Here is a 24,367-nt window from a genome sequence, read left to right as displayed (position 1 = left end):
TCCCCTCTCCTTGGGAGTCCTCTGGGCAGCCGTAGCTGCTGCTCCTGGTCTCTGAGCTGCCCCCTACCCCCAAAAGAGGTGCCTCCTCACACTGCCCCACAGGGGCCCGGGAAGCAAGCCAGCTCCAGAGGCACCATTCGCCTGAGAAGCTTGTAGCAAGGGCTGCTGAAACGAACAGCTGTGCAAGCCTTAGGAGGCAGAAATGCAAGAGGGCATCAGAGGAGGGAGGGAGGGAGGGAGGGAGGGAGAGAGAGAGAGAAAGAAAGAAAGAAAGAAAGAAAGAAAGAAAGAAAGAAAGAAAGAAAGAAAGAAAGAGGTCAGTATTGCCCAAGGCACTCCTGACCATCATTCAAGGCACCCCAGGGTGCCATGTCATACCAGTTGAAAACCATTGCCCTACAGGTTTGCTTCACTGTCAGATATACTCCTAAAAGCTTCATTAACATGATTCTGACAAGCAAAAACTTGTATAATATTATGCTTTAAAAGATATGCATACTCCCTCTGTCTTACATTAATCATGATGAAATAAACTAACTTAGCTGCTTTGCATGGATTTATGTGCTAAAGAATGTGGCATTCCCATATCAAGAGGAAATCAGGTAAGCCTGTTTTAACAAACCCATTCTGCTTGTTCATTTTGTTAAGAACAGGAGCTGAACAGTCAATAATACTCATTGATAGCTTTATTTTTTGAGATTCTTGGGGGGGGGGTGGAATCTACAGGGTGCCTATAAGTTAACAGAACCTTTGAACATGCAAAAGCCTGAAATGGAGTTGAAATTGTTATGTGAAATGAAGCTATGATATTGTGGGCTAACCAGCCTCATATAGCCAACATGCTTAAGTCTAATTAATGCATGAAGGGGCTAATGTCATGGGGTAAGTTGTCTTGCCGGGCATAGCTAGGTCACTCCCCCTCACCTTGGAAGGAAGGTAACCAAGCCTATTGCTGTACCTCAGTTAATCAGAGAAACTCAACATGTGTAGAGGTTTTGAGCTGGCTGCTACAGATCAGACTGCATGACTGTTACAAGCCATTATTGTGTTCCTATACCAATAATTAAGGAACTTTCACAACTCTAAGTTTCATTGCCCATGAAACTTTTTTCTGAATGCTGCATGGAAAAGTGAATGAATTTGATCTTTGGAGAGTTTGTAAGTAAACCATTTCTAATTTACGAAACATAGTCATTTTCTATGCTAAGGGAAGAGAGAAGTTTTGGCACTCACAAGGACATATTTTAAAGGTCTAGCAGCCTACATTTCCATGCTAGACCTTGCTGCATATTTCATTATTTTAAAATAAATATAAATTTATACTTTTATAAATATGAATATAGAGTCCAACAATACTAATACTGTGGCATAAACAATGCTAAATATACTCTTGGCAGAGCAGTCACACTTATCCAAGGCATGTCTTAAAAGGCAGCATTAAATATACAGCTAATGGTGCTTATATCCCATCAACCCATCATTGTTTACAAGTCATTCTTAAATGCCATTTCCCTGATTCAGCAAATTGACTATACCAAGTCTTTGACATGATTGCTGAGAACACATATAAGTGAAAACAGCAAGGGATGTAAACATAGATTAGAGACAAGTAGTGATGACCCGAGTGGAAGTTCTTAATGAAAATCTCTCCAAGGCACTAAATGCTGAATGGGCCAAGAAGCAGCACACAGCACCAGAGATACTGGCCTACATAATAAGATCAACTGCAATAAGATGTGATACGCGTTGCATCCAACTAAATCATTGCATGCACATAACTTCCACAAGTTCAACAAAACATCCCATCCTTCTCCCCCTACAAAGCTGCTCTGGGTGTTCCTCAACTCTCCAGAGCAGATTTAAGGCACGAGAGGGAGGGAAAGTTCCATTGCACTCATGGAAATCTCTCAGTTGGATACATCTGTTGACCTTACTCCCACAGATTTCAGTGATATACCGGTAAATTGAACTAAGCTCAACAGCTGTTTCAGTGGGATTGAGTTAACTATCTTACATGGATTCAAATGATTTTTGTCTAGCAAGTGCAATTGATATATTCTGAAAGTAGTAGTATTCAGAATATATATTTCTTTGGAAGATCCTGCATTTACAGCAACTGAAGTGGTTTTGTTGATTCCTTTACAAATCTACTTCAGCGTTCTAGCCAGTCATTCTACATAATATTCCCAGTCAGTAAATGAAAGTCAATTTATTTCCCTGCACAAAACTCTTGTTAAATGAAGATGTCTTCTGTGCATGCGCAGTGGCTGTCTTAAATGTATACATCTCAGCTGAACTGCAGCTTACGTTTTTAAATCAGATAGAAGCTGGTCCGAGGGGAAATGCATCAAACAGCAGTATTTCTCAAGAAACTACGGGCTATATGGATTATTGCTAACATCATGTGCCTCAAGCAACAGAAGTGGAAACACAATGGATTTGGAGTCACAAGGTACACTGGGCTTTGTTATATTTGGGTGGAGTTAGGGATTTCCTATTACTTTTCTGCCTTGCTTAAGACAGTAAAAGTCTGATAGACAGATATGTCCTTCAAGCCTTAAATGTCACATTTTTCTTTTGCTATCAAAGTGGCAGCATTCAGAAGGTATGAGAGGGGCATCTTTTTCCTGTTACTAGTGAATCAGGTGCCTGTCAATGAAGCTGCCTATTTTAGCTCTGCAGGGAATTGCTACACAGCAGTGAAAATAATGAACTACAAAAGCCAACAGGAACAAACAAAAAAAGGTCTAGCAACAAAACAGAAAACATTTGAATTACAATGGACACATCGAAAACATTTGAAAAATACAAGGTGCTTGTGAGTGACATGCAATTATATTGCAAAATAGAAAGGCAGAAATAACACTCCTATTGGCTTCCCACACAGCAGCAGTGGGGAGGCAAAGCAACAGAGGTGCCACAACTCCACCCACTGCAAGATAAGTGTCTGAACCAAGGAACAATATATAGGAGCAATGGCAGTGCATACAAGGCCAAGGGCTATTCAGTCTGTTTCATCCTACTAAGTTTTCAACAAACTGCCTTCATAACTGCTCTTCTTTTTCCAAGCACCAAAACGACACTTTTTGGACTAGTAATTGATCATTCCTACGCGGGTGGCGCTATGGTCTAAACCACATAACCTAGGGCTTCCGATCAGAAGGTCGGCGGTTCGAATCCCCTGATTGGGTGAGCTCCCGTTGCTCGGTCCCTGCTCCTGCCAACCTAGCCATTCGAAAGAACACCAAGTACAAGTAGATAAATAGGTACCACTCCGGTGGGAAGGTAAACAGTATTTCCGTATGCTGCTCTAGTTTGCCAGAAGTGACTTAGTCATGCTGGCCACATGACCCAAATGCTGTACGCTGGCTCCCTCTGCCAATAAAGTGAGATGAGTGCTGCAACCCCAGAGTTGTCTGCGACTGAACGGTCAGGGGTCCCTTTACCATCGGTTTAAAGGTGTTATTTTATTTTATTTTATTTCACAATGGAAGTGGGGGAGCAAGCAGTGGAATCTATATTGAACAAGCACTATTTAAAAGGTTTTCATAGGTGAGCTGGAGTCAGGAATAAGCAGTACACGTTTGTGAATGACACCCCACCCCCCAAAAAATTATCTGCCGCCTCCTAGTTGCTGCTGCAATAGCTTGCCCTTACCCTTTTAAGAAACAATAATCCTTGGCTTTCAGAACAAAATTGTGAAAAAGCAGTTTATCAAATAATAAATCTAAAGATGTATGCAAATTACACACCAGTATGGATGAATAATAGTGATGGCTTTCCCCCTTCCTCCTGTAACTGATTTAAGAAAGAAAGAAAGGGAAGACTATCTCTTTGTTGAAACTAAAAAAAAATCCTGAAACACTTTTGAAAATGTGCTTTATTCTTTTGAGAAAGCACTTTGGAGCTTTTGTTCAATGTTTCATATATACAAGAAAGAATCAATCAAGTACCACTTCAAAATCTTGTTATAATGTTGTTGCCTGAATAAAGACAAGGGGAGAAGCATCTTTCAGTTTTCCTCAGCCTGATCTTAGGTTTTGTTTCTTATGCAAACATCCTCACCATATTTGAGGATTTCACACTGGCAGTACACTGGCAAAAAATAGCCAGCTGCAAATCAAGTCTAATTACAGTGTGACCTCTTGCTAATTACTGTTTGTCTAACCCTACTGTTGTTCTTTCAATAAGAGTAAAATAGCATCCGCTTCTCTCCCTGCAATATTTACAGTTTGTAATTGGCCATGCACCAAAGCTTTGGAGCTGTAGGGATCTTTCATTAAGACCAGGGGTTGGATTCAGAATTTTACATTCACAGTTGGTACAGTAACTTGCTTCCCACTGATAAGCAGCATCAAACAAATCCAGCTACCAAATACAATACACAAAATCATTGCTTGGTTATGTTTCATAAAAAAATGGAAAACAAGCCCTTTGTATCTTGTATAAATGGGATGCCATAACTGGAGTTATGCTCACATAAGTTATTACGTACTCACTGAAAATGAGATATTGATTCGTATTTTTCCTTGCAAATAGTTCTATGATGGTAAGCAGCAGAGGCAGTACATGCACATGTACATAGTATGAGGACATTCATATGCCTAGTTTAATCTTTGTAGTTTTTAATGCTTCAACTATTCTGAAATAGTTTCCTGCTGTGCTATGTTACTGTGTTTATTATTGTATTTTCAGTCTTTCCTGTAAGCTACTCAAATAATTCCAATAACACTGATGGGCAGAATACAAAGTTCTAGAAATCAATAAAGACTGTATAGAGCACACCACAAAGAAAACGAGGGGTGCTTCCAGCCAACCTGCTTATTGGCTATTCATCCTGATTTGTTTGCAGGGAGATAGATAACTGCTATTTAATGAACATTTATTCCAATTTGTTTGCAAGGATGTTAGATGACAAAGCAAGTGTTATCCCACATTCTCCAGTGCATTTCCCCAACACCTTCCAGCCTTTTTGGGAAGTGGGTTTGTTGTGCCACCAAGCTACTATAATTGCTGAGCCTGGATTTGCCAATATGTGACTGGGGACTCAGCTACATTGGTAAAAATATTTTTTAGAAATAAAAATGCATTATAACATTGTGACACCAGATGGTGCTGTAGAGCTGAAATTGGAACTCTATTAAATTTTTCATTGTGAGCTTTGAAACAGTTTTTTCAGAGCATTTTCAGAGTGTGTGTTTTTTAGCTATGTAGATGCAGCCCGAATCCCATTGCAAAATAGGTAATGTCTAGAAGTGTCCTAGATCTTCATAGCTATTACACAAAAGACTCTCCCATTTATCCCAAGAGGGGGCAAGAAAATAAGTTTTTATTCAATAAACTGGATGTATGGAAAAAATCAAGTCTGTGTTGTTTCAAATGGAAACTTGGTTTTATGCCCAGTCCCCCAAATGTGCCTTAAGTGTTTAAATGAAAATTATTTAGCCACAAACAATTCATGTCCCAAGTAAGTATGGATTGACAAATCAGTGTCCTTCCATTCCATGAGAGCTTTGCATGCACACACTCACAAATCCATTCCGATTTCTTTGGTGGTTTTTTTTTTTAAAAAAAACCTCAAAGTATTTACAGTTAAATTGCATGCATTTTATATGGAATCTTACATACAATACACATAATAGTACATGCTTATCAGTGCAACCTGAAGACAAGTCTGGGATCATTTTAAAATATGGACCAAAACAAATTCCATTCATCTCTACACACAAATCAGTTTGAAAGTTCCCACAGAAGTTAACAGAACAATATTGCTGCCTCTCACACTCCATTTCCAAGCAGGCATTATAAGCCTAGTGATGTATTATCTTAATGAATTATTTCCTACTCATAAAATTCCTTTCTTCCCTGGGTGATTTCATGTTGTAAAGGCCATATTCACTAGGCAACAATTACTGCAGCTTGCCTTTGTTGCCATGGCACAATGTATGCTTACTGCAGAGCATGAAAACAAAACAGGTTTAACAAAAAAGTTCAGAATATATATATAGGCGAACCAGGACCAGTGATAAGATATGAAGATAAGGGACCGAAATGTGTTTGGAAAACATTTTGGCACCAACCATGAGTGTCACACACCTACCATATGAATATTTCCAGGCCTAGCCTACCGTTATGCAAGGTAAGATGGCTGTCTCAGAGAACGGATTGGGGAAGTTAGAGCTGTGAAAGCCATGTGGCCTACTCTGTGCATCCCCCTAAGCTAACCTACTGCCCTAAGATAACAAATCATTAATTAATTAATTAATAATTTATTTATACCCCGCCCATCTGGCTGGGTTTCCCCAGCCACTCCCCAAGATATGGTGAAAGATGTTTTCCCATTGCCACTGCTGAAGTAAAATTCAATTGCAAATCTGGCTGGGGTTCTGTACATTGTGGGGACAGGGGTTGCCACCTTCTCCTTTGTCTCAGGCATCAAAATGTTTTAGACCAGTCCTGAAGATCATCCAATTCCCATTTAGAAATGTTGGTTAACTACAAAGCACTTTGGTTGTTTAGACAGGCCCTTATAAGCTCTTCATAGGACAATGGTATTCTGACATCCCGTCTGGTAGAGCAGTTGCAAATTTCTAAAACCCAAGGAAAGGTTGGATTCCACCAAAGCTGATGGTACCCTGGATCAGAACTGGTTTGTTTTACAATGTAGGAGTAAAGAGGAAGAGGGAAGAACCTACTTTTGTCACAACATAATCATCATAAGAGAGAGAAAACTTGAGATAAGACAACAGAAAACTAGTTAATGGAGGGCAAGTAATTTGTTGACTCACTCTTTACTTATTTTCGAGTCTTCCTGTACAAAACTGTTCTCAAATTCAGATGCCTTAAAACACTTTAGAATTTATTTCACTGCATATAACAAAGAGGCCAGAGTGAAGATCTATTAAAATGCTTTTAGATTTTAAGCACTAAGCTAGCTTGATTTAATAAAGTTTTTAGTATGTGATCTCGGATGCAATATGATTTTATAGGGAATTTCTAATAAGCCCCATGATAATTTTATTCTTGATGTTCTGGAAGAAAAATAGCTGCAGCAAATTTCATTTTGGCAACTGCACTTAGTTCAACTGAGTTGCTTACATTGCTGAAAGCTGTATTCTGTTTTTCTTCATAAGTCTGTGTTGTCAACTCAGTATAGAGTTAAGTGCACACGTGGTAGCACACGTCTTTCAGACAAGTCCGTAAAGTCTGGTCTCATGAGGCAGCGCATCAGGAGTCACTCAGCTGTTCCACAAACTTCTCCTGTGTCCTTTACCTGAGAAGCAAAAGTAGCATGCCATTGCAGATATTCTATAACGGTTCCAAAAAGCGGGGCTTGAACACAAGGTGAAGAAGGAATGGACATGAAAATCCTGTGCCTGTATTCCCATACAAGCATTCAGCAGAGACCAAAAGCTGCTTCACACAGTATGTTTCCCTTCACAGAGATAGTGTACCTATAAGGAAAACAGTATACATGGTTTGTAAAGTAAAACACAAATTTCAAGGCATTCATGGAGGGCAACTTACACAGGTTTTTCTTTAAGTACAATGTATCTGCAAAGAAAAATGTTGGCTCCCTCGGCCAGTAAAGCAAGAGGAGCGCCGCAACCCCAGAGTCATTCGCAACTGGACTTCTCTGTCAGGGGTCCTTTACCTTTACCTTTACTCCTGATCTAGCACCTTCACCTGGACAGTTGCTGCTAAAAACTGAAGTAATGGCACTTGGATGTTTCAGGAAACGCATAGCTAATTCTGCAACAGATATCCAGTCTGCTCTAGTGATGACTGGGTAATGCTGCCAAGGTTTGTAATTATATGATTCAGAACAAGCATTTGCCTTACATGCATGGAACTCATCTGAATTGTATTTTAAGGCAGGAGGCAACTGCCAGAAGCAACCCCCCCCAACAGAATCCATTTTTCTAGAAGGGTTCAGCAGCTTTTCTTCCATTATGCTCAGATGTATAGAATTTTAGGCCATCTGCATTTAATTGCTCTCTTGCATTAGTCTTTTACATTTTGCTTTTTCATACTCTCATTTTGTTTTTCGATTCCTATAAAGCTCTCTCACACACCTCTCTAAACTAGCAAAAATGGCATCTTCACTCAATTTTTAGATTCAGCACATACCATGTAAATAGCATAACAACTAAACTTCAAAGCTATGTGCACTTGTTAGGGAACAAGTTTATTGGCTGCAGTGGAATTTACTCCAAAGTAAAAACATGTTTTGAATCACACTCTCTTATTGTGCCTGTGGTGCTTACAGCAGGACCACATGCAGGCCAGTTTGAGTTATTCATTCAAACTGCCAGACTTATACTCCGCTGCCTCCACATTTCCTTTTCCTTCGCATTTGCCATTGCAATTTTCAGACATGGCTGCTACCATATTTATTTTCTTTAAAACAGCTACATTAATGCACTGTGTGTACGCATTATATGTAGAGCATAAGCAATTCAAAAATGGTGACAACAACAATAAGGACCAGGGAGCAGTTGAGAGGGGTCAGAGCAGTGGAACTAAACCTAGAGATCAAAGTGTGCTGGAAGGGTTGAGAAACCAAATTCCCCCCCCCCAAAAAAAACCCCACACACCCAGGCATTGCAAAGGGCAATGTAATTATTGGTCTTTTGATCAACAAAAAGGATTAGATGGTGTATTGCCTCATAACAAAACTGCAATATTACAAGTGCATTATGGGCTTTCAGTCTAGCATCCCGATTCGTTATGTGTTTACTCCACCATAATTCAACTGAATCCAATTGACAAATCTAGTAAAAGAAAAATAAAAATCCAGTCCTCCTCCTTAAAAATCCATTAGAAAGAACAAAACAATGCTCGCTGCATCTTCTCTTTCCTCCTGAGAACTCAAAAGGTAAAGAACCAAGTGTTTTAGCTAAAAAGTCAAAGGTGGGTAGGTTTTGAGCTTCACAAATCTCAGGACAGAGGAACGGGCAAAGCTCAATTCAGATCTGAAAACTTGACATTCTTATAGTCAATGTAAAATGGTTAGATGTCTCCATCAAGATGGAATTATCTTTTAGCTTAATGAGAAAATTTTAATGCTCCCTCCTCAGTGAAAGTGAGGTAGTTCACACAGACAATACTGACTCCATACAATGAGTTCCAGGCATGCCCCAGGAATATGACCTGTTACGAGATTTGGGGTTCTCTCATAGCAGGTTTCTTTATGCTGGTGACTGCCATGGAAGGAGATAGCATGCCAGGTCCTTGCAGCAAATGTCATGTCCACACCAGATCCTAAATCCTCAGAGAACACTGTTTGCTCGCCTCTCAGTGGATAAACGTGCAGGAACATTTTATTTAACAGGAAAATCTGCTAAGTTTTCCAGTAATTAATTTGTGAAGCTAAATTTAACTTGGGAATGATCCAAGTCACATTTGATTCCTAAAATATTTAACTTGGTGTTTTTAAATATGTGTTGGATTAACATAATCCAGTTACAATGGGCCTAACTCCAACTCCAAAACCCCAAACAGTCAGCCATAATAAAGAGACAAATTAAGTATTCACACCTCTTCCTCCATCCCCCAAATCCCATTCTCAGGCTTCTTTGGGACAGTTTATTAGGAACATAGGCCAAACTGAGCATTTTCTGTATCAACAAACCATCACTGTCAATGTAACAAATTCACTTACAAATATGGTTATCAAGGAAGCAGGAGAAACAGTTGTGTTTTATTTACTCCCTGCAGTTGACAACCTATTACCTCACTTTTTTCAGATTCACCATTAACCTTGCTCCCATCTCAGATGTCATCATGACATTCTATATGTGGGCAGCACCTTAGCTAGCAAAAGGTCTGGGTTATTCAAAAGTTTGGTAAGTTAACAAACCTTTTATGTTTATCAATTCCCCCCTCCCACAATGTTTTGTCTTTTCAAACATTTAGGTGTTACTTGTGCAGATGAGTATATGGAACAGGTATACAATATTTCTTTGCAGGCATTGTTCATCACTTAAGCAATTACAACTTGCACTCACTTTACATATCTACTCACAACCTTATGCTGGTGGTGGAGAATGGAAGGAAGGAAGGAAGGAAGGAAGGAAGGAAGGAAGGAAGGAAGGAAGGAAGGAAGGAAGGAAGGAAGGAAGCCAAAATCCCACCTTCCCATTTATTTATTTTTCCCCCACACATTTTTTCCTTGCTTACCAGGGCTTTGGGAAAGAGGCAAGGGGGCGTGAGAGGGCATTCCAGGACCCTCCCACAACTTTCCCAGAGCCTGATAAGCAGCCATCTGCCTTGCATGTGATTCTGAGCGCTCCTGACTTTGCACAATTTTGGCTTTGCACACAGACCCCCAGAACCAAACCCTTGTATGAGTGGCAGGGCCCACTGCATTGCCCTCATGCTTCACATATTCAGCAGCTTGAATATGTTATCAAGCAGGTCAGATAAACAACACACCTTTCTAATTCATTTTACAACTTAGTTGCCTTTAAAATAACAAAGGTCCATTCTTCACTTACAGTAATTCAAGGGCACTATAAATCCTCTGTCACCATAAAATAAAATGTTGAGGAGCATATGGCCTATACAGAAGGTACAACAATGGCCCATTAAAAAAATAATAATAAACACCACTGCAGCTGTTTGGCAATGTTCACTTTTTTATTTTTTTACTTCTCGTGACTGAACTCCCTGCTGATCTGCCCACTCAAGAGAACACCTAAGAAATCATGCAACCATCCTTATTAAAACATTCCTTACTGGTTGACAAAGGTGTATCACTGATAGTGAAAGCTGTTATGTGATCACCATATGCCCATTTTCGAGGAACTAAAAAAAGAAAACACTATCTCAAAAACCATTCTTAGTGCTATAAAAGATTATCTAAACAAGTATTTCCTAGTACTGCAGTTTGAAAGGTTGTTCAAAGGTAGACTGGAGTTGTCAAAGAACAATAACAAAGAATACTGGGTTCTGTGTTAGTATTTCATTAATTTGGCTCAAAGTTTCCCAAACCTGGGTCTCCAGGTGTTTTTGGACTTCAGTTCCCATCATCCCTGACCACTGGTCCTGCTATCTAGGGATGATGGTAGGTGTAGTACAAAAACAGCTGGAGAGTTTGGGAAACCCCAATTTGGCTGTAATTGCATTACGTTGTTGCTGTTGTTTAGTCGTGTCTGACTCTTCATGACCCCATGGACCAGAGCTAGTGGTAAAGTACACGAAACAGTCCAACTAACGTGCAGCCATTTTTCTTTTGAATTAAAACAGTCCTTCTAGAACAGGTGTAGGGAAGCTTTGGTCCTCCACGTGCTGCTGAACTACAGCTCCCATCATTCTTGGTCATGCTTGCTGGGGCTGACAGGCAGTGGCGTAGCGTGGGTTGTCAGCACCTGGGGCAAGGCAAGTAATTTGCACCCCCTAACACATGGATTTGCGCCCCCTAACACGTGGATTTGTGCCCCCTAACTCTAACCCCCAGATGTTGCGCCCGGTGCGGCCGGCCCCCCCTGCACCCCCCACGCTACGCCACTGCTGACAGGAACTGTAGTTCAGCAACACCTGGAGGACCAAAGCTTCCTCACACCTGTTCTAGAGAATGCAATCAAATTGCTCAATGGCAAGGGATCTAAAAAGGAACTATGACACCCTATGTTCACAAGTGTAGAAAATATGCCACTATCAAGTGGCATGTATTATACACTAGTGTCAGTAAATATGTCATCAGTTACCTTTGCTATTCTACAGGAATTTATGCTGTAGAAACAACCGGACTCCTTACAACTCACATGGAAGCAATTTTCTTATAATTCAGTAAGCTTACTAGGTTGTGGAGCCGGGGGAGACAAATACAGCTTGGCAAAGGCTTTAAATCGTGTTGTTGAGGAAAGAGGCAGATGGACACATTTGTTTGTAAAATGTATCAATGGAACTTGCAAGGTTTTGCGTTAGAATCATAGAATTGGAGAGTTGGGAGGGACCACCATCTGTCATTTAGTTCAACACCCTGCAATGTAGGAATCTCAACATAGCTTCTTCCCTGCAAGTTTGTTGGTGTATTCTTAGCATTCCCCTAGGTCTGAAGCATTTCCCACACTCCATATATTTAAATGGTTTCTCCCCTGTGTAAGTAAGGTGTGAGAAAGAGTCCCTTTACCCAAAAACTAACAATTCAGTTATGGCTAAACTTAATTAACAAAAAATATATATACTTTGCTTGGATTAACTGTTGACCAGTTGTATACACGGTAAGAAGGGGGGAAATTGACATTTTCAAAGGGAAAAAAGGCAATGTTTCTCAGCTTCATGGCTGAGTGGGGATTTGAACCCGGTTCTCCCAGGTCTTAGTCCAACACTCTAACCATTACGCCACACTGGATTTGATTTGGGAACCTTGGTTGGAGAGATGCAGCTGAACGATGAGTTGTAAAAGGTCTATTTCCTACACAGCTAGATACATAATACAAGGACCCTGCTGCATAGGAACAGTCCTCCTCTATCCAACAGCGAAGGACAGAGGGGAGAGACTGATCTTGCTGGGTGTCATATCATCCTTCTATCACTGTCACTGGAACCAGATGCTTCTGGCACAATGCCTCTGACTCACTGGCTACTGCCCGGAATATGTCTCAGAAATGTTCTTCCATTTGATTCAGTACCAACAATATTGCAGAGCATCCTGTACATGATACTATTTTTTGCTACATGTTTCGACTTCCATGAAGAATGATAATCAATGTGCCTGGTGTTTGTCATTTTTCTTCTGGGAGGACCCTTAGTTGCTTGGTGTGTTTTTGTAAAAACTTGCTTTTTTCTTCTGACTTTACCTAAACATGTTCTGAGTCAAGCCTTTGGCGTCTCCCTTGGGTTTTCTTATTTTAGGCTCCTCTGCCTGATTTCTAATAAATAATAATAATAATAATAAACAAGAGATATAATGTCCTGGGGATTATGAAATGCTTTGCAGCTTGCTAAAGAGATGACTAGTTAGATGACTTTAAAAGATAGCTAAAACTTAAGTGAACAGGGGAAGGGTAACAAAACCAAGTACCCTTAAACAAATTACAAGTGCTTCTTCCTGTACACAGACGACTACTGAGAGACACTGGCTTTAAAAAGTAACACTTAAGGAGCCTATTATTAGATATTTGCCAAGTTATTTTAAGAACTCCACAGAAGACTGTCCCAAACACTTGTCCCTAGTCAGAGCATAGTAGTCAAGGAACTGTTATATCAGACAGGAGTGTTGAAAGGTGAACTGTACCCTTTAAAAAAGCTCAATGCAGTAGTTGAAATAAAATTACCAGAATTAGATATATGCTGTATTTGTATATTGTATGTATTTGTAGTTCAGCTCAGCTCCCATCACTACCTTGCAGGCCACCACTGCTTTTTCTGCTGCCGTGAGATCTTGCAGGCTGCCGCTGCTACTTCTGCCCCTTCCCGTCACTGCTACAAGGACTCGCAAGCCACCGCTGATTGTGCCGCCGCCACCACCAGGCCTTGCAGGTTGTCACTGCTACTGCCGACACATACCATGGTTGTGGCAAACTTTTTCTGCCACTGCTACTTCTGCCTCCTAGCAGGCCTGCTTGCAGTCTGGCAGTCCCACATTATTTGTATTCACTATGACTTATCACCATACTTTGGATTGTCCTGAATACCACCATTTAGTAGCCACGCCCAAAACCAAAAGTCCTGTTGGGATGCATTATGGCTTGCCTGCTGATGAAACTGAGTGTGTATTGATTGATAATATTGTTATTTTTCTGTTTTAGACCCTTAAGTAGTAGCAGTTGCCAGGACATTGTCCTGCTCACCTCTGTATAGTTAAATCCATATTTCAGACATTGTGGCAGATTGCAGTGTTTAGCTGGTGATTTTGCTAGCTTTAACTGGTGATAACATTGCAATGTTTAGCTGGTGAGTTATCGCAATGCTGAAAACCAGATATTGCCTAAAGCCTTACACACATTGTAATTCTCAATATATTGCTAGCTCAAATTTTATGAAACAATTATCATGATGTGAACTTCAAACTGGTTTTGGATATGTCACCCAGTGCCTATATATACAGAAATACAGAAAACATGGCCATCTTTCAATAGCTATATTATCTATACCATTGGTCTTCAACTAGTGGATCTGGATCCAGAAGTGGGTCATGGCCTTTTGCTGTACAAAACTTTAAGATAAACCTCAGCTTCTCAAAGCACTTTTACACAACTTCCAGTTCAAAGGAAATATTTAGGGTTAATTCTATTACTTCTGACCAGAAAAATGTTGATGCAGTGTTAATGATTTTATCCAATGTAAAGCAATGATATCATCACAGCTTAATAAAAAAACAAACCTGGACCTATTCCATAGCAATGACATTGAACATGTGTTTCTGTTGGCTAGTTGTTTTGATAATTCTGGAACAAAAATATTTAAGTCCGTTAGATTACTAAATAAAGATCAGAAGAACTCAAATCACTGAGGTAATACACAAGGACATTTACAGAACACTCAAGCTAAGTCTACATGTTTGCTGAAACGGATGTCAGCAATTGCAGAAGTGCATCACTGAACAAATTATATAAACAATCTAATAAGTTACCTGGACTTAAGTATAATTAACTATGTATACTTGCTGCTTTAATACTACTCTTTGAGAGCTGGGATTGTTGTGGTTTGTTTGTTTTTAATCACTTTCTTTAAAAAACCCACAATTTTCAGACAAAATACTCTGAAAGGCAATTTATGTTGTTCTTAGTTGCTAAAAGAGAACACAGGTTTAAACTAGAGAGAAACTAACTTTGAATTTCATATTCTGCAGAAGAGATGGAGGCAGCTTTTGCAACTGCTGAAATTAGTAGCACTGAAATCTACATGGGGGAAAAATCATTGAGAGTCATAATGTTACTCCTATACAGAAGCCTTTTAGTGCTCTTTAGCAGGAAAAACAAGGGCATGGGAAAAACACAACAGTAAGAAATCACCAAACTCAACTCAGTCCTGAGCTGCAGCCTCTTGTTTAGAGAGCCACATATTACCCATCCCTGAGTTGGATGATAAATTCAGCAGAGGGCTTTGTGTTTGTGTAGCTATAATCTCTGTGTGTGTACATTTCTGGCCTCTTGCCAAAAAGGAAGAAAAGCTATTTATGCATGTGAATGAAAACCCACGTACAGAATTTGTACAACTTCCAATGCTTGTAGGATGCCTCAGGTTTAAATCCATACATTTTAAAACACAATGCATTATTAATTTACTGGTGCGTTTTACAGCAGTTATCCCTTGACCCACAGATTTTTTTGTCCAGCCATTTTATAGGTCTTTAGGATAATACCTTGCCATTGTAACTTGGCTTCACAACAGAGATATAAGACTTATTATTTAAGCATTAATTGTTTGGTCACTCATTGCTTAAAATACCACTCAGAAGTGTCTATACAACTTCTGCACATAATGGTGAAAAGGGGATGCAAACGAATACGATTACACCCAGCTTATATCCATATAGAGAGGGATGCATGTAGCCACCCAGAGCCACTTGCATCATCTTGGGAAATACAGTATTTTCCCGTGTATAAGATGATATATTTTCTTAAGAAAGAATTGGTCAAAATTGCAGGTCACCCTATACACGGATAGCAGGGGGGCAGGCGATTTGCCTTTGCAGTCTGTAGAGCGATTGGCGGTGGTGACCCCCCCCCCAAAAAAAAGCTCAACAACTCTGGGCAACCTCCCTCCCCAAAAAGTTGTACAACTTTGGTCAATTTCCCTCGGAATTTTTTTTGTTGCAGTCCCAAAAAATAGTGCTTGTCTTATACATGGGGGCATGTTATACACGGAAAAGATACAGTAAGTGTTGAAGTGAATTATGCATTGCCATGCTGGCTTTAAAAGTTTCAAACTGATGTTACTGTATACTTTTATTGTTGTGACCTGCCCTGGAACCACTTTGGCAATGCCGAATAGGATTCAAATAAAATAAAAGCAAACGTGTAGAACCAGACAGAAGCCCAAGTGTGCTAATGTCACACAACTAATGTTATGCCCTGAAGATGGAAAGGTTTAATACAATGGTCTATGGAATATTGTTGCTTATTTTGACAGTTTTGATGGTTTAACTTTAATTCTTTAGATATTATGACAAATAAATAGAAGGTCAACCAAACAGCCATCTGTACTGCTTCCTAGTTCAAACTCTGCATTCCAGTTTACCACCTGCTTGTAACACAAGGTCATTGTGGTTATCTTTATTTATCTAGTTTCAGCTATAAAGTTGTGCAGGAACTTTCAGGAACTCTCCCTCTAGTCATTAGCATTGGGGGTGGGGGTGTCAATTCTTCCTTCAATTCTAAATTAATTAGGCTGGTTGGTTTACTAACATCATATGAGGAGACTAGTCTAACTGGATATTCAGGACACATTTAAACCTAGGAAGTGGGAAACCTAGGAAGTGGGAGGTTCATAACACCCACTCAATATTGTCATGCAATAAACTTCTGGGACAAAATTAAATTAGTGCTCTTTTCTAGTTCAACTGAGTGCAGGGGAACAGTCAGACTCAGAAACTGAACCAAGTGAGAGCGAGGCTGGCTTTGCAGATGAAAGCTGACTGACAGAGATGGGAAGGGGGGGTCAAGCTCCCCTTCACGAAGAAGTCACAGACACAGATAGCTCTCAAGCAGGGGGAGAGTTAGGAGGCAGTCAGAGGGTTACTAGGCAACCAGCAGAGAGGCAGAGGATGAAGTCTGTCTAGTGGAAGTGGGGAGGGGGAAGTCCAACCTCTCAGCCCCTGTTCTCGGAGACTGGACAAGGTCAGAGTGCAATGGAAGGGCAAGAGGGGAAGGGCAGGAATCTGGCGTCCTTCCTGTTGTGAGAGGGGCAGAGATTCAGACTGACCAACTCCTTCATTGGGTGCAGGCTAGAAGCCACACTCTCAATGTGTTTTTGTAAATAAAGGTACAATAAAACTGCCGGAGAGCCATTAATTCTTATCGAGGCTTGCTTGCCTGCCTGAGATCATTACATTTTTATTATTTCATTCATCTTTTTTAATGTATGGTTTTGCAAACAATGAACACTGAAATGTCATACACAAGCAATTATTTTAACTGTGAACAACTTGATTTTAAATCCATAAATACAAATATCGTGAATTGATATGTAATTCTAATCAGTAAAATAATAAAAATAAAATAATATCATGAATCTAGAACTCATACCATAAAAATATTAATGCATTCACATATTCTCTATACCCCACCCCACATATTCTCTATACCCCACTCTATACCCCACCCCACTTCAGAGACTGCCCAATATGAACCATCAACCTTACCATGTAAATCTCAGGGGAGGAACAGGGTTAACCTCTTTTTGGCACAACTGCTATTACATTTACATTACAATATATAACTGTGCAATTGCCATGTGGGGATACTAGGAATTGCTTGAAGTGTCCATTAGTATTCTTTCCTTGATCCTCTTTCTAAACGGCTTAGGAGTTAAAACAGTGATGTAAATAGTAAGCTTGGTAGCATTTATTTTGCGCTCATCTTTACTGACTTCATCAATATCCATATACTCATCTATTGGCTAACTCCCCCCGGCCTTAATAATATGACATCATTATACTTGCATATGTTTGCATGCTGTGTAGGTAAAAACCCAAAATTAAGCAAACGGGCTTGCTCAAGGAAAGAGACAGACTCCAGATTCCTGTCTGTTTCCATGTCTCTTGTTATAATTATGGCCCTAGTAATTGCTGATGTTTTATTTCATTACATGTAAACAGGACTGTTGACACTGAAAGGTAATTTTTAACATAAGCCATAACAGAGATGAAGGTAGAAGAGAAATGATACCATGAGAAAATGTAGCAGATCTGTGCTGTAGGGGTCATAGCCTTTCTACACACAACAGTTCACATTTTTGGTCACAAACACAACAAGAATGCTTGATGCCTCGGCTTATTGGGTACATGAACAGTATATTCAGGACATTAAAAGGGTAACAAAAATCTTATGAAACCTCTATGAACATTTGGGTACTACTGAGAAAGCCAGCACTAAAAGATGATTACTGGTCATTTTTCCTTCTTGCTTTTTCAGAACAATTGATCTCTCTTGCTGTTACACATACTTTGTTCCCAGGGAAACTGAAGCCCTTCTACACTACACATTTGGAAGCTGTGGCTGGATGGTTACGTGGGAGCCAGTTGAAGTTAAATCCTTCGAAGACAAAGGTCCTTTGGCTGGGTCGGGACGATATGGGATTGGGGGGGCAACTCCCACCTTTTGCCGGGGCACAATTAGTGCCAGCACCGTCCGTTAAGAGTTTGGGTGTAATCTTCAACACCTCCCTTTCCATGGAGGCGCAGATTGCAGCTATAACAAAGGCGGCATTTTCCCATCTCCGCCAAGCTAAGCAGTTGGCTCCTTACCTCTCTCACCCTGACCTAGCCACTGTGATCCACGTGGCGGTCACCTCCAGACTGGATTATTGTAACTCGCTCTACATGGGGCTGCCCTTGAGACTGACCCAGAAACTCCAGCGGGTGCAGAATGCCGCGGCGAGACTCCTTACGGGGTCCTCACTCCGAGATCACATTCACCTGGTGCTATACCAGCTGCACTGGCTCCCAGTGGAGTACAGGATCAGGTTTAAGGTGCTGGTTTTAATCTTTAAAGCCCTATACGGCCTAGGACCCTCGTACCTACAGGACCGCCTCTCCTGGTATGTCCCACGGAGGAACTTACGGTCTTCAAACAAAAACATCTTGGAGGTCCCAGGCCACAGAGAGGTTAGGCTGGCCTCAACCAGAGCCAGGGCTTTTTCGGCTGTGGTTCCAATCTGGTGGAATGCTCTGTCACAAGAGGATAGGCTCCTGCGGGACTTGACATCTTTCCGCAGGGCCTGCAAGACAGAGCTGTTCCACCAGGCCTTTGGCCAGGGCACAGCCTGACTCCCTCCTTTGGCAATCCTCATAGAACTCTAGCCCAATGGTTGCCATTAATCTGTTTTGAATTAATTTTATAATGGAATGATTTTAGAATGTTTTATCATTTTACTGTTAGCCGCTCTGGGCCCGGCTTCGGCTGGGGAGGGCGGGATATAAATAAAATTTTATTTTTTTTTATTATTATTATTATTATTATTATTATTATTATTATTATTATTATTATTTAAAGCAGTACCATACCACTTTAAATAGCCATTGCTTTCTCCCAAAGAAACCTGGGAAGTAAGGTTTGTTAAGAGTGCCAAGAGTTGTCCCACCACAGAACTACAGTTCCCAGAGTTTCATGGTTAGGCCTATAATTTCAACATGTGCTATGCAAAATTATTCCGGTAAAGGAGAAACCTCAAAGAAAATTGAAACGTGCAATAAGTGTCTTAAATCAGGATTGTATCTTATCATTGTGTCCCTTAATTGTGATGCATCATAGACAATATTTCTTCATCCTTCATGACCACCCAATTCTTACCTATCCTACAATTTAAATGCAGCAGCATGGGGTGTTCCATGCTGTTGGTGCCTACACTGCCAATACTATACCTGCCCAAGTACTAGGAATTAATAATCCTCAGAAACTGGTGACCTAAAACATTAAAGGGAGAGACCTTCATTTCCTGGAACATCTAGGAAAATAGCCACCAAAACAAACCCCTTCAGAGAGTTCTGCACATAAAAATGATGAAGGGAACATGCTTCATCCATCCCATGCTCCTGAGAATTTCCCATTCCCCAAATCCTCAGATACAGAGGATTCCGCCACAGAGTCAACTTTAGCTCATTCACTGCCAGAATAGACTCAGAAGCTACAGAAGACTTACCAATCTCAACAGAGTGGATCCCTCAGATTCAAGAGCATTGCCACCAAAAGGTGCTCTCTTCCATGGTAGGCAATACTTCAGAACAATGTTGTTGGATTCTGATTAATGCTGTACCAACATTTCATTACTATGCTTTGACCTGGACCCTGCTAGTTAGCTTTAGCAGCCACGCACTGTCCCAGGTTCTGATGTTCATCTTATACAACAGAAATAGTTGCATCTGAGAGCATAAAGGTGTCTGCACCTGCCAGCCAAACTGAGCAACCTACACTTCCAGGTACTCCAATCATCTACCATTCAGCACACTTCAGTCACAACCCAAATAACATTCCTGATTTAAAAATGCATTAATCTTCTCCACAACCTGTGCTGAACCTGTGGGAGCTGACAATGCATACAGGCTATCTAGGCAATGCTCCTCTGCTCAACCAGTAATTTCCTCTGGACAGGACAGCAACCCCTTAATTCAAAAGCCAGCCTAGTTTTCTCCCTCACATCTTAGCTATCCTGTGTGCTATGACGACTTTATCCAAGATACAGTTTTTTTCAAAGCACGTACTCCTTCCAGACCTTTAGTTCTAATATAGTACTTTCCCCAACAAAACAGTTTTGATGATTTGTCCATCACAACAGCAAGGGTGACTTCTCCACTTTCCCATTTCCTTTTTTCTTCTTCTAGCACATATTATCTCAATGAAAGTGAATGAACCATCAACAATCAGGACAGAAGTACAAATGGATACTGTGTTTTCCTGAAGGCACCTGATACCTTATGAATCTATGAAGCAAATGCATTCTTAAGAAGATGGCATTGTCCTTTTAAGACTGTTTATATATTACATGCTAGTAAATCCAATTTGACAACAACCCTGGGGTATTTTGAGTTACATACGGGATTGGAAATCAAGTTTTGTTTTGCTATTAATGTCAATAGCATGCAGTATACCTTCTTTAAGAAACCCACACATCTTGTACTGAGAACAGGTATCTGCTGTTCTCCATTGAACTCCCATGTCCTTCTCAGTTTCACAGTACCAGGGAAATAGTTCAGCAACTTTGCACTTATAGTTTAACAACTAACAAAAGTGATCTGAAGGAAAATGGGCACACCTTAAAAAAATGATTGATTTAATTTATTGACTGCTTTTCAGCAGAAGTTTTCAAAGCATTTTTTCAAGTAATAAAATCATAACACACATAAACATAACAAGCAACTAAGTCCAAAACCAGATAAACATTCCAACATGGTGTATTGATGTAGATATTTTTTTAGCTATCTCACCCAGTAATTCCTTGCTGAGTTTGACTTTGAACTGAAATTATTTCATATTTGTTCAAAATACCAATTTGTTCAAAATATCTCAGTTTCCCAGCTGAGGAGACTAAGAGACATGTCAGGAAGGCCCTGGTTTGAAACTCACCTCAACCATGAATTCACTAGGGGGACTTGGGCAAACCACTTTCCCTCTCTCAGCCCTCCCCAACTATAATATGGGAGATAATATTTTCTCACCTTACAGGGTTGTAAGGATTACAACAAGATAATGATTTGTATAGCACTTTCAATTGTTCAAAGCGCTTCACATGCATTAACTATATCTACCACCATGCTTTGTTGCTGCTGCTGTAATGAAAGATTGTGGTTTCTACTCCACCTCCCAACACACACAAACACACAGTGAAGCAAGCTTGCCCCATACTGTGAGACCTGACAATAGACTAGAAGATTACCTTGGTAACCAATGATTTTGCTCTGGCATAGCAGTTTTCATCTCAAACTTAAGTCAGAGGCACTATAAATGTTTACTTCCTTTAGGACTAGCATTGTCCGAAATCTGGATTTCTCAGTCTGCCCTGATTATTATTCAACAGCTGTGTCCCACTGGACCAAGGGCGACAAGCCTTTCTGAGGTGCAGACACCCATTTCTGAGTTGACAGCCAGGGCCCACATGCCAGTTTTAGTTTTGCTCAGGAAACAAAAGGGAGTGGAGCAACAACTGCACAGGAATCAAAAGGTTTCATCACATGCCACTATATTTAAAATATATCCATACCACTTTTCATCTGTAAAGGAAACACCAAAGCAGTGCACATCTCACACAGCAATGCTCAATAATAATAATTTTAAATATCAATAGTCATCAGCAAAAACATTACGGTAATTAATGACACTAGGGACTAGTACCAACAGTCATGGAAACTCTAAGGTAACAGGTATGCCTTCAATTTATGACAGAAACCCATGGTCAGTGCCCACCTGGTATCAACAAGGAAAACACTCCACAATGGAGAAGGCCCTCTTCTGGACCCTCATCCAATGAGCTGTAGGTTGTGGCACAGTCAAGAGGGCTTCATCTACAGACCATAGCAACCTAAGCAGTCAATGCAGGAGAAGGCAGGCCCTCTGATATCCTGGTCCCAATCTTCTTATGGCTTCATAGACCAGAACTAGCACATTAAACTTGGTTCAGTAGCTAGCCAACAGCCTGTGCAGTTCCTTCAGCACAGATGACATGTGCACACAGTAGGAAATCCCACTAAAGGAACCAAGTCTCTGTATTATGCATATTTCTCCATCCAGGCAAGCAAAAGGTATTATCCCAGTTCAATGATGTGTTACAGTCAGACATAAACCTCCCAGGAGGGCATGAAGCAGGACCAGTGAGGGTTATGGCCTGGGGAGAGTCCCAAGGTACCCCAACCCCGCACCAGAATATACCAAAATGCACTATGTCACCAGCACTCCATGCATCAACATTGGTGACCACATGGGAATGCCAACAACTAACCAAATTTCAAAGCAAGTGCTACCCCAGGACTAGATCCAAGGGCAAGATGAACCCATTTAGCACCTGTGTTTTTGATATATCCCAAAATACTGTTTCAAAACTGGAATTCATGTGAAAATTCTCAAAATAATGTATCTTAACATTTAAGTGATTGAAAATTGTCTAATGGAAAAACACAGTCATGTCATGAAAATTTAACTGACTGGAGAGACTAAACGGAAAGCATCAAGATGTCAAATTAGATTTCTGATCCTATTAAGATGAAATTCTCAGTGACACTAAAAACACACACAAAACCCTCTTTTTAGAATATGCAAGTATATTTCCTACAGCACTAGTAAAAATAAACTGAATTTGCTTCGTGTGTCCCAGAGGAAAGCAAGATAGAGTTGAACGTCCTAAGCCTGTACAAACGCGATGCAAATTACCTACCTTGCTTAGGGGTATCATCTAGCAAAGTGCTGCTTATGCATGAACTTCAGCAGGAGGGTGTAAGGAGTTTAGTACAGTCACTGAAGGCTGATGAATAAAGGACCAAAGCTGGTATTTGCTGCAGCAATGTGCTTCCTGACAGCTGGCTTTCTTCTCTCTCACTATAGTGCACAAGCAGTTAAATACTGGCACCAACTTGAAATTAGTTTATTGCTCTTCTCAATGTTCCCTTTGTCTAACTGTGTGCACAGCATGTAGCCAGAGGGCACCAGAACAGCATCAAGCAGCTGTGCTGCGAAGCTATTCTTACCTAGGATTTAATTGGTTATTTGCCTCCAATCAGCTGCAAAACCTGAGCAATCTGCGATTCTCTATCTATTGAGACCTTATAAAATGTCAAGCAAAGAAATGGGAGGGGGGATTGAGCAAGCAGTGCCCAGCCATTAGGGGCATCCACACAGAAAACAAAGCCTCTGAGAGTCAAAGTAAACAAAGGATGCTCAAGCTGTACTGGAATGTTCAGGCATCCTTGCATGCGATCATTAATTTCAAGGCTGAGCATATAGTTCTAAGGTAGGTACAGTAGAGATGTTATGGTGCAGAAGCACCTAGGTCACATGGGAACTGTGCTCTGTTACCACCATGTCTGTTACCCACCAAGTCAGAGGAACTACCTCATTCAAGTACAAGGGCATATAATTTACGTGACTCATTCAGTATCAGAAAGTCATCTCCCTACTTTGCTTTCCCTTCTACATATAATGCAGGTCTAGACAGCAAACACAAAGGTCATGGAAAAGATGGGAAACAAATGTTTTCTGACTATTCCATCTCCCTTGATAAGCCTGATTAATGTCACATTGCAAATATCCAGCCACCGCTCTTAAAGTTCTCTCTTCTGGGCAGACAACAGTCTTCTAGATTTGGCTTCCAGGAGCAAAATCTAGGAGCATATCCCAGCTCATTATCACATCTCGATCTTCATGGCACTACACTTACGTCAATTACAGGTCATTTGCTGTTCATTTTTAATCCCTTGAGATAATAAAATGTCAAAGAATTTCACATGAGTGGGATGGTGCCTGACAAATGCTTCACATTAGTGAAACAAAGGTTTTAGGAATGAAGAACTTTCCACAGATTCAGATGACTTCTGTACATTTCTCCACAGAAAATACAGCTGCTGCTCAGACAGAAGCTGTGACTTCTGCAGGATTAAAGGACTATGGTTTGGGGTGATTTCATTGATACACTTCTCATCCTTTGATATCACTGATATACCCTAGCAGCGGCAATGTTCAGTGAAATTTTTCATAGGGGAACAGTTAGGGCC

At 40.5% G+C, this 24,367-nt stretch overlaps 1 protein-coding gene across 5 annotated transcripts in view; it reads right to left on the bottom strand.

The window, feature by feature from the left end:
- The window catches only part of HTR4 (5-hydroxytryptamine receptor 4), a 178,752-nt gene that overhangs the window by 140,777 nt on the left and 13,608 nt on the right, over positions 1-24,367 (bottom strand). The window contains exon 1 of one of the 5 annotated variants that reach the window (XM_081178632.1): positions 23,035-23,152. The exons of the other annotated variants lie outside the window; for them this stretch is intronic. The gene's annotated coding sequence lies outside the window, so the exon portion shown is untranslated. Of the gene's footprint in view, positions 1-23,034; positions 23,153-24,367 lie in introns of those variants that run through there. 5 annotated transcript variants of the gene reach the window in all.

The sequence above is a fragment of the Podarcis bocagei genome (assembly GCF_964188305.1).
Source record: "Podarcis bocagei genome assembly, chromosome: 2".
Lineage (NCBI taxonomy): Eukaryota > Metazoa > Chordata > Lepidosauria > Squamata > Lacertidae > Podarcis > Podarcis bocagei.
Note: the sequence above shows the minus strand (reverse complement) of the source record. Positions and strands in the feature narration are given on the sequence as shown.